The sequence below is a fragment of the Neoarius graeffei genome, chromosome 7 (genome assembly GCF_027579695.1).
Source record: "Neoarius graeffei isolate fNeoGra1 chromosome 7, fNeoGra1.pri, whole genome shotgun sequence".
Lineage (NCBI taxonomy): Eukaryota > Metazoa > Chordata > Actinopteri > Siluriformes > Ariidae > Neoarius > Neoarius graeffei.
Genome location: NC_083575.1, coordinates 55,718,176 through 55,735,136, shown reverse-complemented (window position 1 = coordinate 55,735,136; position 16,961 = coordinate 55,718,176).

The following is a 16,961-nucleotide window of genomic DNA, read 5'->3' as shown; positions in this document are numbered from 1 at the left end:
CACATCTGCTGTGATGGAGGTCTCCATCGGATACTCTCTGACTCGAGAAGCACCACGATTTTCACGTTCACCCTCATTTGCTCTCTATTCAACAGTGAGGGTGGTCTGGCCAAGAAGAGCTTAGAACATAATAATAATAATAATAATAATAATAATAATAATAATAATAATAATAATAATAATAATTATTATTATTATTATTATTATTATTATTCCGGACCCTGACTAATGCATTACATAGCTAAGCTTATTCAGCAGTTGCTTCTGTTGGCTTCTCATTACAACACATGGTCGCGCATATAAGGGAAATTATATTAAAAAGTTTCCTAAGTCGAATTTGGTCATGCATTTTTTTATTTAGCCATCAAAATAAACAAAGGTCCTTTATATACAAATGAATTCACATAAAGAATGAAGTTTTGGCAGGTTTTTCATTCAATCAGACAGAAATCCACCATCTCACGAGTTTATCACTATTCATCAATAAAATCCGAGATAGCACTCAAACAAACAAATAAGCCCATTGTAATAAACCTTAAAGTATTATTTTCCAGTACTATAAAAATATACCCTGATGTATACTTTAATCACAGGCCTACTCTATAAAAATGGCTGCGATACAAATAAACCAATGTGGAAATCCATAGCTAAGTTCAAAGAAGCCCATCAGCTGTTTTACCCAGTGAGGATGGATGTGGACTAAAGATCAGGCTGGGATGATTTTTTTTTTTAATAACCCAGCTTGTTGGTAAAAATGACTGCTGGACTGTAGGCACCAGTGCTAGCCAATAATCCAAGATAATGTTAAACAGGAACCCTGAGGTAATTTTAACTATGGACTGAAGTAATGTTAATTGTTATGTAGCAACTCAAAACGAAGTAGTTTCATGTTACCTGTAAACGTAATTATGTAAGAAATTAACTAATCTTTAAAATATTCTTATAAAAATGCCAGTTTGTCTTACAATAACTCAACTACAGCCACAGTATAGCTATCAGATTGGCTACTTTTTTTTTCAGCCATGTAACACCAGTTATCAAGCAAATTTAAAAGTTATTTCCTAGATAATTTCAATTTCGTTAATACAGAAATATCATTTTGAAAAGATCAGTAAATTGTAAATTATGTTAAATGTAAACAACAACAACAACAACAACAACAACAACAACAACAACAACAACAAACCTTATTTTCCTTCCAGTTGCAGGTCATTTCTTTTAGTCACTTTGGACTTTTTATTGTTTCCTCTCAGTCAAAAATTCCAGAAGGTGAATCTTGACACAATGTGCCTGTTCCCTTTCAGGTCCGCGTCCCAAACCCAACATGCTGAGGGGCCCACTATCAACCCAAACACCTACTTGAGCCAACAAGCTAAACCCAGTGACCGAGCTGTAAGAATAACAGAGCATTTTTCAAAGTTGTACTTGAACAAAACGTAACACGAACACAAGCGCAACTTTCTACAAATTTCAGGACTTTTATGCAGAGTTTGATTATCCACGTTTAAATGAATAGCTTAATAAATAAATAAATAAATAAATAAATAAAGCTCCTTCACTGCTGGGGTGTTTACTGTCCTGATAGCCTACTATATGCTTATAACTACAGTTACTTTCCATTACATACTGTACATGCACAGTATCTGGAGTGGTGGACTCACTCTTGAAATCAGTCTCTTGAAACTGTTCTTGTTTTGATTTTTCTTTTCTTTCTTTTTTTTAGTTTTATTTTCAGCACTATTCATATTACATATTGCCACATGCAATACCATTTCTGACACTTGGATGTTGGCCTGAAACTATTAGCTCTTGTACTGACTAGTTCCCTGATGTTGATGCCCGAATCCCACACACAGATGTTTGTAATTAGGAAACTGATAGTGTCCACAAGACCTGAGCATGAGAGGACAGAAAATAGACAATGGACTAAATACTTAAAGAACAGAATGACTCAAATGCAAAGTAACTGTTCCATAGATTTGTTAACCCTTTCAAAGCCTTATTTACTGGTACACTACTCTCGCAAGTCTAACTTACACATTCTTTTGGATGACCCTCTGGCTATTTTCAATTATTATTATTTTTTTCAATGAATGCTATTTTTTCCAGCAACTGATATATCTTATTACAACCAAACATACTGACCAAAATGTATAGCTGTATAACACATCACTTGTGTATTGTAGTATTGCTCAAATTTTGTGTGACTTCTGCTGTAAAAAATCATAATGGAGCTCTTACTCTGATGCATATGCAAATTAATTATGCTGTTTAAACACAACTGTGAGGTACAAAGATATAAAGAAAACATGTATTTCTTTTCAGTGTAGTAATTGATATGAAGACATGATAAACTATAAATTGATAAATTCTGCAAACCAGGCCCTATATTTATTATTAACAACAGTAGCTTGGATACCAGCCCATCTGAGGTGGATTAACATTTGGCAAGCACAGCATTGGCACCAACTGTTCTGTCATCCCCATGTAAATTACCTTCCAAAAAAAAAAAGTACAAGGTCAATCGGATGTGATTAGAGTTTTCTCTGAAGAGACAAACACTTTTGTAATTCCTGTCTGCTGCAGTCATGCTGTACCATTATCCTGATGCACAAATCTACACCATACAGAATTGTTCTATACAATAGTAATAAAACAACAATAGAAAACACATCATGACAAATTATGTAACACAAACAGAATGCTTACCTTTCGTATGACACAAATAATTGTATTACTTATGATCATTCATTACAAAATACTCATTTTTTGTTTTATGATATGAAGAAGTTGCATATGTAGCCTCTTATTTAATACTAAGTGTTATTAAAGGAATAATTTTAGGTGCAATACAGATCTAATGGAGATTCCTGCTATTAGTTGAAATTTTCACTGCAGCTATTGGTCACCAAGGCTTTATACATCAAATTATCTGCGGAATGCTCAGTTTGCTCATAAAGTGTTGCTAAGATTGTTTTAACATTTGGCCTTATTTTGGAAGCCCATGACTAGCAACACCAGAGCACGTTTATTGCTGCCTCTTCAAGGTGCCCTGTGCAATGCCCTGATTTTATAGCCTGATGCAGAACCTATGTTCTGCTTCATCCACCATACACACACACACAAGGTTTTTCCCATGGCCTCCGGGACAACACCGTCTAATGTAACGCCAGATGAAACTCCAAATTGAGCAGCTTTGTGGGCCACAGTGGTTGCAGTGGAAAAGGCTCTGGGTGGTTAATCTGTAGGGCGAGTGCTCAGCACACAAGCCTACACATCAATTAGGTGAGTAATGGATGTGGAGCTGGCACAGGACCCGAGTGAAACCAGAGCTGACAACTAGCCGAAATCAGATCATGAAACTGAGGTCTGTGCGAACTGTGTTTGGCCGAGAGGGGGGCAGATGAGGCAGAATGCCTCCATGCTCCCATTACAAGAAGTGTTTTGGGTGGAGAGGAGTTTGAGTGAGACGTGGGCCACACTGGACCCACTGACATTTCACTCTAATTGCAGTCTGACTTCGATTGTGGTTAAAAGATGACTTAAAAAACTAAAACTGAGTTTCAGAACTATTTCACCCGAGTAGTAGTCGTCACCCTGATTTATCTCTGTAATATGCACAAGAGCATTCTGATAATGTAGTAGAAGAAACCTTTATTCGTCACATGCACACTTCAAGCACAGTGAAATTCATCCTCTGCACTTAACCCATCTAAAGCAGTGAACACACGCACACACTCAGAGTTATGGGCAGCCACACCAAAGCGCCCGGGGAGCAGTCAGGGGTCAGGTACCTTGCTCAAGGGCACCTCAGCCCAAGGCCGCCCCACGTCAACCTAACTGCATGTCTTTGGATTGTGGGGGAAACCGGAGGACCCGGAGGAAATCCATGCAGACACGGGGAGAACATGCAAACTCCACACAGAAAGGCCCTCGCCGGCCACTGGGTTCGAACCCGGAACCTTCTTGCTGTGAGGCGACCGTGCTAACCACTACAAGAACACCAGCAAAATATTTTAAATCAGTCATCACAGTTCCCTTTTTTAATTTCATTTCTTTGCATTTGCTAAAATTACTTTACGAAGTCCATGACCCTCCTGTAATTGCCCAAACTTAACAAACTCAATCAATGCAGTGCTAATGGCTCTCTAGATCAGGTGCTATATCAGAAATGCACTAAAATGTGGTTACTTAAATAATAAAATATATACATTTATATACATCCATTTTGTTTAACTAAAACATCTATCTGTCTGCCCAGTTATGTTCAATAACCAGGAGCAGTACAGGAAATCTATCAACACACTGAGAGGATTCAGAGCTGGAAGAGAGCAGGTACTGAGATAACAAGTAGCTCATAGTCAGACACAGCACTTTATTGCCTCTCATTCTCTGACAGCACGTTTCGAGTGTCACAGTCTGCAGAAGTCCTGAGGCACAGGTGAGAAATAGACCCGTGTCAGAGGAAAGATATTGAGAGGACAAAGTGTGTCAGATATGCACCTGAGGTTAGCTGCCATGGCCCAAGTCCAGTCTCTGCAGCTGAACAGCACAGAGAGCCCTCATGACCCGAGGCAGACAGAAAAGAGCGACGACCTCTCTCTCTGCCCTGATTGTCTTATTAAAGATATCTACAGTCGCCGATGACATATGCTGTCAATGATTCTATTACAAGACCTATTAATATACATGCTACTGTATATTATAATAGCAACCTTCACTGTTAGACTTTGCCTTGCTCCATAGTTACTACTAAAAGGCATTAGGTGAGTTTTCTGTGAAGTCAGTCCAAACTTCATTAGCTTATTATATATCTTATTTACAAATTAGAATATTTTACAGTATATTATTATAATATATTCATTACTGTAATATACATTAGTTAAAAGTCTCATCACACAGTCAAGCACTGTCACTGTCACTGTCTACTCCTGATCTGTGTAACTGACTGTGTTTGTCAGATAAATAACAATCACTTTGGCATGCAAGCGCTATATTATCAGCATTTTCTTCAATTGGTTGACTTTCAAAATATATTTGGTTACTTATATTTAACAGTTATTCCACGAAATCGAGTCGTACATGAACTGATAGCTGATGAGGCGTGTAGCCTCACTGGATTTTGAGAAACGGAGAATTTTTATTGTTATTTTTTGCAAATTCGATAAATAAAAACTTTATACAAAACATCCAACAAAATAATTTTCTCTTAGAATGTAAACAAACCGGTGAAATGACAGAAGCAATTTGTGAAAAATGCTATCATAATAATTCTTGAAAAATACAAAAAAGATACGTTCTTATTATCAAATACTTTTATTCCATATTTTGTTGCTTTTTTTGTATTTTTTGGGATTTTGTTTTGGAGTAGAATTTTTATTTCATCCTCGGTTGATTCAGCAACATGCTCCGCCATTTTGTTTTTCTCTACTCATGGTATATGAGCTGATAGCCTAGTCGTGGAGTAACCAGTCAGAGCGTGCAATTGCTCATATCTAGTGAATGTGGATAGAATAATAAATTATATATTAATAGGTAGATTTATTACTCTTGTCACTAAAGAGCATCCATCCATCCATCCATCCATCCATCCATCCATCCATCCATCCATTATCTGCAGCCGCTTATCCTGTCCTACAGGGTCGCAGGCAAGCTGGAGCCTATCCCAGCTGACTATGGGCGAGAGGTGGGGTACACCCTGGACAAGTCGCCAGGTCATCTCAGGGCTGACACATAGAGACACACAACCATTCACACCTATGGTCAATTTAGAGCCACCTGCATGCCTTTGGGGGAAACCGGAGCACCCGGAGGAAACCCACGCGGACGCAGGGACAGCATGCAAACTCCACACAGAAGGGCCCTCGTTGGCCGCTGGGCTTGAACCCAGGACCTTCTTGCTGTGAGGCGACAGTGCTAACCACTACACCACCGTGCCGCCCCCACTAAAGAACATAGCTATCGATATCTATTTATAGAGTTAATAGCTAGGTGTCAGTCCTGCGCACTTTGGCGCATGTATCAGGGGGATTCTTGAGCGTGCTCCAGATTGCACGCGCGCCGAGTGGACTCTTGCACGTGCACTGTTAACTATGCACACCTGTGGATGATTAAGGCGCAAGCTATGCACCTATATAAGCACTGTCTCCGCACATTCTGTGCGAAGTATTACGCCACGTCAGTGCGCATTACCGAGCCTTAGTTTCCGTGTTTGATTTCCTGGCTTTCAGATTTCTGTGCCTGTTCCTAGTTCCTGTTTTTCTCGCTGCCTGTGATAGTCTGTTCGTGCCTCAGCAAACCTTTTGTTTGTTTTCTGTTTTTGAGATTGCCTGCCATCTTGGATTGTTTGCCTGTGTGGATTTTCACAATTGCAAATAAACATTACTTCTGCACTTGCATCTGCCTCCAACCACGTCTCTGACACTAAGTAACTATCAAATTAATCCAATTATAGTTTCAGAATCTTTAGTAGTACTACTTTGGTGTGGTAGAACTCGCCAATTTATGAACATTTTTAAACTGTTTAATGAGATATTTTGTTACATTTGACCTTTAGTAGCTAACTATTTTTTTAATTCTAAAAATGCTAGCTGGTTAGCATACTTATAAACATTAGCTGATAATTAGTTAATGGAGCTCTTTAGACTTCAGTGACTACTAATTTATAGTTTGATCAGAAATATTCATCTGCACTAAAAAGAGTAAAACTACTCAGTAAAATCAAGGGTAAGTCAATTACAGTGCAAAGTTCTGTATGTTATTAAAAACATAATTACAGCTAGAATACTCATCTCATCTCATTATCTCTAGCCGCTTTATCCTTCTACAGGGTTGCAGGCAAGCTGGAGCCTATCCCAGCTGACTACGGGCGAAAGGCGGGGTACACCCTGGACAAGTCGCCAGGTCATCACAGGGCTGACACATAGACACAGACAACCATTCACACTCACACCTACGGTCAATTTAGAGTCACCAGTTAACCTAACCTGCATGTCTTTGGACTGTGGGGGAAACCGGAGCACCCGGAGGAAACCCACGCGGACACGGGGAGAACATGCAAACTCCGCACAGAAAGGCCCTCGCCGGCCACAGGGCTCGAACCCGGACCTTCTTGCTGTGAGGCAACAGCGCTAACCACTACACCACCGTGCTGCCCAGCTAGAATACTGTAAATATAAATAAATAAGTCTAGTTACAGTACAGTACCTTCAGTGTTGCCAGTATATTACTGTAAAAAGTAGTGAAAACTCTTAACAGTGATATACTGTACACCTACTGCAAGAGCACAGAGAAGTCTTAAGCTCATATGAGGCATTATAAGGTGTTATAAATCAAAGGTTTGGTTTTCAAGCAGAAGATAAAGCCGACAAATAAAAAATTACAAGCAATTATAGCGATAAAAAAAAGTTTATATAAATTTTAATCAGGATAATATCAGATGATAAAACCATAAAGTGCTGAAAATAGAGTATGTTGACACTAATTAAAGCACAGTCAATATCTTGCTTCTTAATCATACTGGAAAACACTGTGCTCCTTGTTACAAAATGAAATCTGAAAGATGATGGCGGTAGCAGTCACATTTGGCTGCATCTGGCTATCAGAGCTAATTTGGGTGTACAGATAACACTCCTACAAGCAAATCCAGTGAGTGTGACTGCTGCTGTGTTAACGAATGCCTGCTGACAATAGGACAGAAATATTCCTCCCCGACTGCGAATCCTTTCTTACCAAATGAACATGTCATGCTTCACCTGCTTTACCGAGAGCATTCCCAAAAGTAAACTAACACATAAATAACAAAACACTGAAAGTTTTTACAAAAATGGCACTTGCAGAGTCCTCAATTCTCATTATAACTTAGTCTGTGGCACCCAACTGTCAGCCCTGTAGTTTTTATTCAACACTATATTTCACTTACATAACATGTACTGTGGCTTATGTGGAGCAAAAACAGAGTGTGAAAACAACAACGCACACACTACACACTCAACGGCAGAGGAGATTTGCAGGCGCTTGAACAGACTCTGCTATCAATCATGGATGAGGAGGTGAGTGTAAAAAGATCGATGTACAGCAAGCAGAGAGAGAGGGAAAGAGAGAAAGAGAATGTGAGCATGAGAATCATCGCTCACCTGTTATAATTAGCCCTGGCCCTTTCACAGGATTAATTACAGCAAGATTTTTCACTTTCCTGATTAGACCACATGGGATAGCTAGAAGCAGTGAAATAACTACGGCTGAATAAAGAGGAAAGAGCAAAAAAAGAACAGGACAGAAATATGCTCTCTCTCTCTCTCTCTCTCTCTCTCTCTCTCTCTCTCTCTCTCTCCTCATGGATAACATCACACTTTGCTTTTTCTTTCTCTTCCACTTTCTCTTTGACCCTGGTGACTCCCGTTTCAGGCCTTACCTACAACTGGCTCAGATGGGATTGCTCTATCTACCTAAGATTTATGGCGTGACCTCTTTGTGTCAAAGACTGTTCACTCATCTCTCTCTCTCTCTCTCTCTTCCTCTCTCAGAGGTGTGATTGAGTCTGTCTGCTAGCTGCTTCACAGTACGAGACACAAAACGACACACTACAGAGCACCTGAGCAATAAAGGAAGGAGACTAGAGAGCAGGATAGAGCATGGATAAAAGGTGGAGATCATGCTAAAATGGCTGATGAATGTCTTTACCTGGGTGGCTAAAATAGGAAAGGAGGACGGGTGGACCTTGGGCGGCGCGAGGGTAGAGCTGGTGTTATGATTGATGGTGAGGCGCCGGGTGTGTCTGGATCAATGCTGAGAGCTCTGTAGTGTGGAACAGGTGAGAAGACTATGAGAAATGGGGGTTGGCAGTCTGGCCTTGCACTTGGATTTACCATTCCATAGCACATTGATGATAATTCTCACAAACACACCAGGAAAAAAAAAACAAACCAAAAAACCCATGGGCCTGAATCAGCCTTGTGTTTTCCTGGCCCATCATAGCCACTTGAGCATGGCTAATTCTGTTGCCCTCTCCTCACCCTTTCCTTCATAGCCACACTAGCGATAACTCCCATAGCTCAAGTGCTGGAGTTAACTTGATATATTCATTAGCTGTGAGCGATGCCCCTGGATGGCTCCAGCAGCTGCTTGTCTCTTTGTGTGAGCTGAACAGAGTGAGAAGAGTCTGATTGAGCAGCAGCAGTAATCTCTTACTGACAGACAGGCAACCAGCCACTCGCTCATTCCCTCATCTGCTTTGAGACGTCAGACAGAGAGAAGTGCTGAATAATGCAGTTATCCATGGACCAGCCCAACAGTGCTGTCACCACACACACACACACACACACACACACACACACACACACACACACACACACACACACACACACACACACACACACACACACACACCATTACATCCTCACATCCAACTTTCAATTAACTAGTCAATCCGAGAGAGGAGAAAAACACAGCTGAAGGTTGTAAAAAATGTGAAATGGTGTAATATGGAGAGGAAGCTGGAATGAAGTTGTGCATAGAGAAAGCTGGAGAGAAAGATAATAGAGTGAAAGAGAAAAAAAAAGCAAGCAGAATGAGTCAGAGAAAAAAGTGAGAGAGAGAGAGAGAGAGAGAGAGAGAGAGAGAGAGAGAGAGAGAGAGAGAGAGAATTGCGAAGATGTATGCCTCAGTGGCCTGTCACATACAGCAGATGTTGCTGCCTATTGAGCTGTTAATTTAACGGAAGTTTATTGAATAGTAATTAGGTGGAGCTCACTTACCATCATAGAGAGAGGCCCTGACTGCAAGCAAAACTCTCTGCTGTCCTCTCTTACACACTCTCCCGCACTTGTTTCACCTCCTGCTCTTGTTCTCCTGTCCTCCACCATCTATACAACATCTGTACCATGCAAAACAAGGACTAAAATCCTTATATCTCTAAAACACCTCCATAAAAGTGTGTATCCTTTTTAGAATGTGTTTCTGTAGATCATCTCCACATAGGCAAAATAATCAATTCACAATGTTGCTCAAAATGCTTTGGCTGCTCTGTAACAACAAATGTTATTATTTTTTCATGTTGTGGAGTTTTTTTTAATGTACATGTTGTCCGGGTAAGGGAGGGGGAGTTTGAGGAAAATCAATGTTTAATCAGCAGTGAGCTGTTTGCCTGTGCAGCGCAGGGCGCAGGGAAAGAAAAAAAAAGGATCCAGAATGAAGGTGGATTTAGTGCTATAATTATCTCAGTGTGAGCAATCAGTCAACATCTACAACTCTATAATTCAATATGCCAAACTCCGCTCGATCACAGCAAGTCTTAACAGCCTACCAAGAAGCCAGCACAACATTATGCATATACTGAGATCTGTTTATGAAGCTTCACAACACTTTTTCTGGTTGGAAATCAGAAACAGAAGCACTTGGAGGGAGCCTGTTACACAGCTAAAGCTGCGTTCCACAAACACTGCTGCTGTTCTCTTCCATCAGTGTCTCCTCCATCAGAGAATGGACTGCCTGTGGGTGTTTTCTGCTCCGGCACCTGGTCTCTCTAGTCAGGCTAATATGGACTCTGCCAGTTTCATGCGCTGAAATACTCACAAACATATGCTGCTTTTGTGATGGAGATGAGCAGCAGGGACGTAGCAGCCTTCTCTTTCACTGCACGGCCAATAGGGGACCCCCAGGGAGGAGCGGAGGTCAAGTGGGAGCTATTGTGATTGGCGAGCTCCAGGGGGAGGTCTTGAGGATGTGTGAATTAGGCTCATCAGTGTGAGGTCGTGTGTGTGTAAAAGAGTGTGTTTGACCCCTCGTGTGTCTCCCACCCCTGACAGCTTTATCAAGACTCGGGGTTATGAATAAAAACGTCAGCAGTCATGAATTTTAACACACCCAAGGGCCAAGGAAGGATTCTCATAGGTTAACAAAACTAAACTCAATGAACTGTTTAGTGTCATTTGTCACCCATGTCATTTTTTAGTCCCATTCACTGGCTATTAACTTCAATATAGAAAATAATCTGCATTTGTAAATTTGTGCTTTTGTTGTAAAAAGAAATCGATAAGAATATATCCATTTATAAAGTATATTTAGTAAAAACACTATTTCAACGTTAATTTTCTCAATATTTTTTTCTTTATTGACTTATTTCAAATGAATCCACACCACTATTCTTTGGTGACATTATGTGAAATACAAGTTCATATTGATTAGTACATAATTACACCTTAAAATCATGTTCTACTTACATAACTTTTACCTATGCTTTATTTTTTTTTATACCTCAGACTAAGGAAGTCAATTAACCTCTCCGATCAGTGAGAAAGGCAAATATAAAAAAAGAATAGCTACATAAGAGTCACAACTCTTGAGGAGCCCATTACAGCTAGAGTATTGATTTTAAATAAAACACTGAACGTCTGCTGTTACTTGGAGCACATTTCAAAATGTCACATTTCTGGCCTGTCAAGCTAGCGGTGGCTTAGAGCTGTTTAGCCTGCATCACACTGCAAGAGCAATGCCCAAATCACTGCTTTAATATCACATCACTCTCCCATTGATTTCATGTTAGTTGGCCAGTCCACTCTTTTTTTTCTTGAATCAATTTGAAAATAAACGAAAACCCGAGGCAAAAATAACTATAAGAGGTTGCAACCTTTGATCCCCATATAATTGAAAGAAAAGGTCAATGCTTATAGGCACCACCATACATTTGCTTTTCCATTAAATGTTATCATTAATGTTTATGTTCAAAAATCATTGGCTTAGTGCAATGTAAAGATATGAATAAACAAGAGCATCATATCCATTCAGACTGTCTTCTCTAAGCTCTGTGGTTGTAATTGGAATTTATCCTGCAATTGATCAAATCTGAGAAATATGTTGCCAATACAGAATAGATTTATTTAAAATATATGTATTATATTTTCTAAAAGTCCACAGAATGCTCACCTGTCTTTATTGGGCCATTCAAAGTTAGTTGCCTCTTTTATGAACTTTGGTTAATTAATGAATAGGCTAACAAATCAACTAGCAAGTGCACTAAAATGTTCAATTGGCCCAAATGAGTTTTGATATGCTATACAGTAAGTGTACTCTGCAAAAAAACCCAAAACCAAAACCAACCAACCAACCAACCAAACAAACAAACAAACAAACAAACAAACAAACAAACAAACAAACAAACAAACAAACAAACAAACAAACAAACAACCCAAGCACCATAGGTCTATGAAGGCATTTTCTTTGTCATTATTTAGTTCACCTACACATGTTGGATATTCCTCAAATTTTGAGATATCAGAACTTCTGTTAACTCTGTTTTATGCCACACAGTTAAATCAATGATTATTTTGCAAAGTATATACAAATTGACATTTCCCAAAATCCATCATATTTTGCCAAGATATACAGTATATGCTGCACAAACTGAAACCTGTTGATCAATAGAGGCTTTGCACCATAACGTGACCCCATAGCAACGGTAACTATGCCGCCATGACAAGGGGCACGCTCGTAGTGCTTCATTCAGACAAGTTAGTTGTTATTGATCAGTATGGGAAGGTTTTGCTGCATTTTTGAATGAACAAATCGTTTTGAACAAAACAAAGACATCAGATTTTTAAATTTACCAAAAGTAACTCATCATCGGGGAAAAACAGATAAATTTCTTAACATAGAATATAAAAATGGGGAAAAAACAGTCAGCGGGACTCTGTGTTGAACAGAGATATTAAAAACCCTATGGTACTTCATTTCCACAAAGGTAAGAATAAAAAAAAAAATCATTTTACAACTGCAGTGTGGTGCTCATTCTTATACAGTGAAGTGAACATGAGCCTCAGCACAGCAGCTCTGCACAGCCTCACCTTCACCGGGGTTTAAAAAGTGCATTTACATTCAGGGATCCTTCTTAACGTGTTGTGCATGCACTTGGGACCCAGTCATTCGAGGAAACACCTGATGCTGATTTGAGTGCAATCAGCACACACGTTCAAGGACACAGAGGCTTTGTGAAGTATTATCATTATCACTGTCATGTTTGTTTCTAGCCATGTTTATGACTCTGCTTTCCATTTCGTTTGTGTTTTGTTTTTGTAGATATCACACCTGCTAATAAGCACTCTTTCTGTACTTTGACCTGTCTACCACCACATACCTGACACAATATTTCACAAAGACTCTGTGAAAACAGCATGTTGATTGTACTCAATTCAGCATCAGGTGTTTCCAATAATGACTGGGTCTCACAATGCTCTCCGAAGGATCCCCAAATGTAAATGCACTTTTTAAGTCTCGGTGAAGGTTAGATGATGCCAAGTTGCTGTGTTGAGGCTCATGTTCACGTCACTGTACAAGAATGAGCACCGCACTGCAGTTGTGAAATGATTTTTTTAAATTCTTACCTTCATGGAAATGTAGTGAGCATACCATAGGGTTTTTGACCTCTCCATTCAACATCGAGTCCCGCTGAATGTTTTTTCCCCCTGCGACATTTAGAAAATTCTCTTTTTCCCTGATGATGAATTGCTTTTGGTAAATTAAAAAATCTGATGTCTTTGTTCCGTTCAAAACGATTTGCACATCCAAAAATGCAGCAAAACCTTCTCATACTGATCAATAACAACTAACTCGTCTAAATGAAGCACTACAAGCATTCCCCCTGTCATGGCAGCATAGTTTCCGTTGCTATGGGGTCACGTGATGGTGCAAAGCCTCTATTGATTGGCCGAGGGAAGCACCACACACACACACACACACCATGCATTCACCATGGCATTGTTTCAACATCCTTTTGCAATGTCACAATGTCCATCCAGAATTGGGGTTAATTTTTTGCTGAGATCTTGTATTGATGACAGGAGAGTCAAGCCACTCTAAAGTCTTCTCCAGCACATTCCAAAGACTATTAATGGGTTTAAGGCCAGGACTTTGTGCTGGCCAGTTCATGTGTGAAAATTATTTCTCCCTGAACCACTCTTTCACAATTTGAGCCCAGTGAATCCTGGAACATACCTGTGCCATCAGGGAAGAAAAAAATCCACTGATGAGATAACGTGGTCATTCAGTACATTCAGGTTGTCAGCTGATTTCATTTTGTTGCTGAGCCTAGACCTGACCAACTGAAGCAATCCCAGATGATAACACTGCAGACAGAAGCTTGTACAGTTGCCACTATGTATGATGGGTGCATCACTTCATGCACTTCCCTTCTTACCTTAACATGCCCATTGCTCTAGAATAAGATAAATCTGGACTTATCAGACCACATGACCTTTTTCCATTGCCCCAGAGTCCAATCTTTATGCTCCCTAGCAAATTGAAACCTTTTCTCCGAATTAGTCTCACTAACAAGTGGTTTTCTTATGGCCACAGAGCTGTTTGGTCTCAATCCTATGAGTTCTCATCACATAAATTTGCGTGTGGAAATGCTCTTAATTTCACTATTAAACATAAACTTGAGTTCTACTGTTGATTTTTTTTATGATGCAACTTCACCAAGCATTTAAGTGATCTCTGATCACAGTCAGTCAAGATTTTTTTTCCAACCACATTTCTTCCATGGGGCAACACGGTGGTGTAGTGGTTAGCACTATTGCCTCACAGCAAGAAGGTTCTGGGTTTGAGCCCAGTGGCCAGTGATGGCCTTTCTGTGTGGAGTCTGCATGTTCTCCCTGTGTCTGTGCAGGTTTCCTCGGAGTGCTTCAGTTTTCCCCACAGTCCAAAGATATGCAGGTTAGGTTAATTGGTGGCTCTAAATTGACTGTGAGTGTGAATGGTGAATGGTCTCTATGTGTCAGCCCTGCAATGATCTGGCGACTTGTCCAGGGTGTACCCTGCCTCTCGCCCACAGTCAGCTGGGATAGGCTCCAGCTTGCCTGCGACCCTGCACAGGATAAGTGGTTATGGATAATGGATGGATGGATTTCTTCCATGAAGTTGATGGTTCACCACTATCCTTTAAGGTTATAATAATGCGTTGGACAGTTCTTAACACAATTCCAGTATTTTTAGCAGCCTCATTAGTTGTTTTCTTTGCCTGATGCAGACCAATAATTTGATCCTTCTGAAACACAGTCACATTTTTTACATGACCACGGGATATGTCTTCTGGCATGGTTGTTTAAGAAATGAGAAGATACTCACTGCATCATTTATGGTAAAAAGAATTGTTGCCAGCTGAAACACATTAATCACTGCAGCAATTATCCAATCAAAGGCTTTTAAATGGGCCAGCTCATCCTTCCCAGAATCCTCTGAGTCACCATTTCCTATGCAAATTATATTCTAAAAACAATCTGAAACAATTCACAATAATTCATCAAGTTCCTAGTCAATAAATCTTAAATTATATCATGCAATTGAAAATATTTTGTCAAATTATTGATATTTTAAATTCTTTTGACTGATCCATTCCATTTTTGTATGGTTATTCAATGGACCCAAACTGGCCTTGGCTGTCTCGTGCATGTCAGTAAACCTGCTGAAACAGTCCAAACTACAAACATGGACACCATGGACTACACTCCCCAAAACTCATAGCACCCTCTGTCTCCAGACTATTGAACTCAGCTGTCATTCATCATCCTAATTAGTCCCCCTGCCTATATAAATCTCTCTCAAACTACTCCGATGTATCGAAGTATCGTTCTGCTCTCATCAGTTCATACCAAGCCTTGTTGTTTCTGACTGACTCTTGTTATTCTGACTTTTGCTTCTCTCTTTCCAGTTTACGCTCTTTGTCTTTCCCCCTTAACGTTGTTTGCCGATTGCCCGACCCTTGCTTGTTCTATGACTCTGATTCTCGCCTCACGTTTTGGCTCCATCACTGTTTGCTCCTCATTACTCTTCTGCGCATACATCCGTAAGTGCCTACACAGTGACAGGATACTTCGCCTCCATGGATGTAGCGGAAGAGGTGAAGCAAACTGTTCTCAATGCCCAAGGATGCCTATTAGGAGAGCATCAGCAGATGCTAGCTGACCTCAACACAAGAATAGCCCAACTAGCAACTGTGATGTCGCAGGCCCTCCTAACGTGTTCTAAGTCATCTCTGAGCCCAGCGCTACAACTTCCGGCTCCGGAGAAATTGGCCGGAGACCCTTTCACCCGTCAAGGCTTCCTTCTCCAATGCTCCATGTACTTCGCTACTATGCCTAGCATGTCTGATGAGCACAAGATTGCTAAATTTCTTTCCTTTCTCATGGGCAAAGCACTCCGATGGGTCAGTGCAGTTTGGAGTAAAGGCGGTGAGCTGACTAAGTCTTATGAGCAATTTCTCACTCTGTTTAAAAGGGTTTTTAACCACGAACCCGAGGGGATTGAAATAGGTGAAAGTTTACTCACCATATCACAGGGCTCCAGAAGCATGGCCAAATATGCCCTGGAATTCAGAATGCTAGCGGCTGCTAGTGGATGGAATGATCCTGCTCTGAAAGCTGTATTTCGCCAAGGTTTGCACCCAGAGATCCTGAGCGAACTCGCCTGCCGAGATGAACAACTAACACTGGATTCTCTCATTGACCTCGCGATTCATCTTGGTAATCTCTTGGCTCATCGACCCTCCCTACAGGAGAGTGGAAAACCGGATCCAGCATCGGAGGACAGTTCTGCCATGGATGCCTCATGCACCCGGTTAACTCACTCTGAACACGCTAGGAGGAGAAAGGAGGGGCTTTGCTTCTACTGTGGGAGCCCTGAACATCAGCTCAATCACTGTCCCATTTGTCCTTCCCATTCATCTCCTACAGAGAGTCCTCCACACAATCTAAGTCCAATAAGACAGTTCAATTCCAAATCGTTCAAGGTTCCAGTATTGTTAAAGTTGGCTTCTTCTACACACATCCTTTCTGCTTCCATTGATTCAGGGGCGGAGGTGAACTTTATCAGCAACTCAGTCATTCAGAAGTTCAACTTACCAACAACCCCTCTTCAAAGTGTGCTCAGCATTCCGACCATCGATGGAGGACCAATAGGAGATGGTTTTGTCA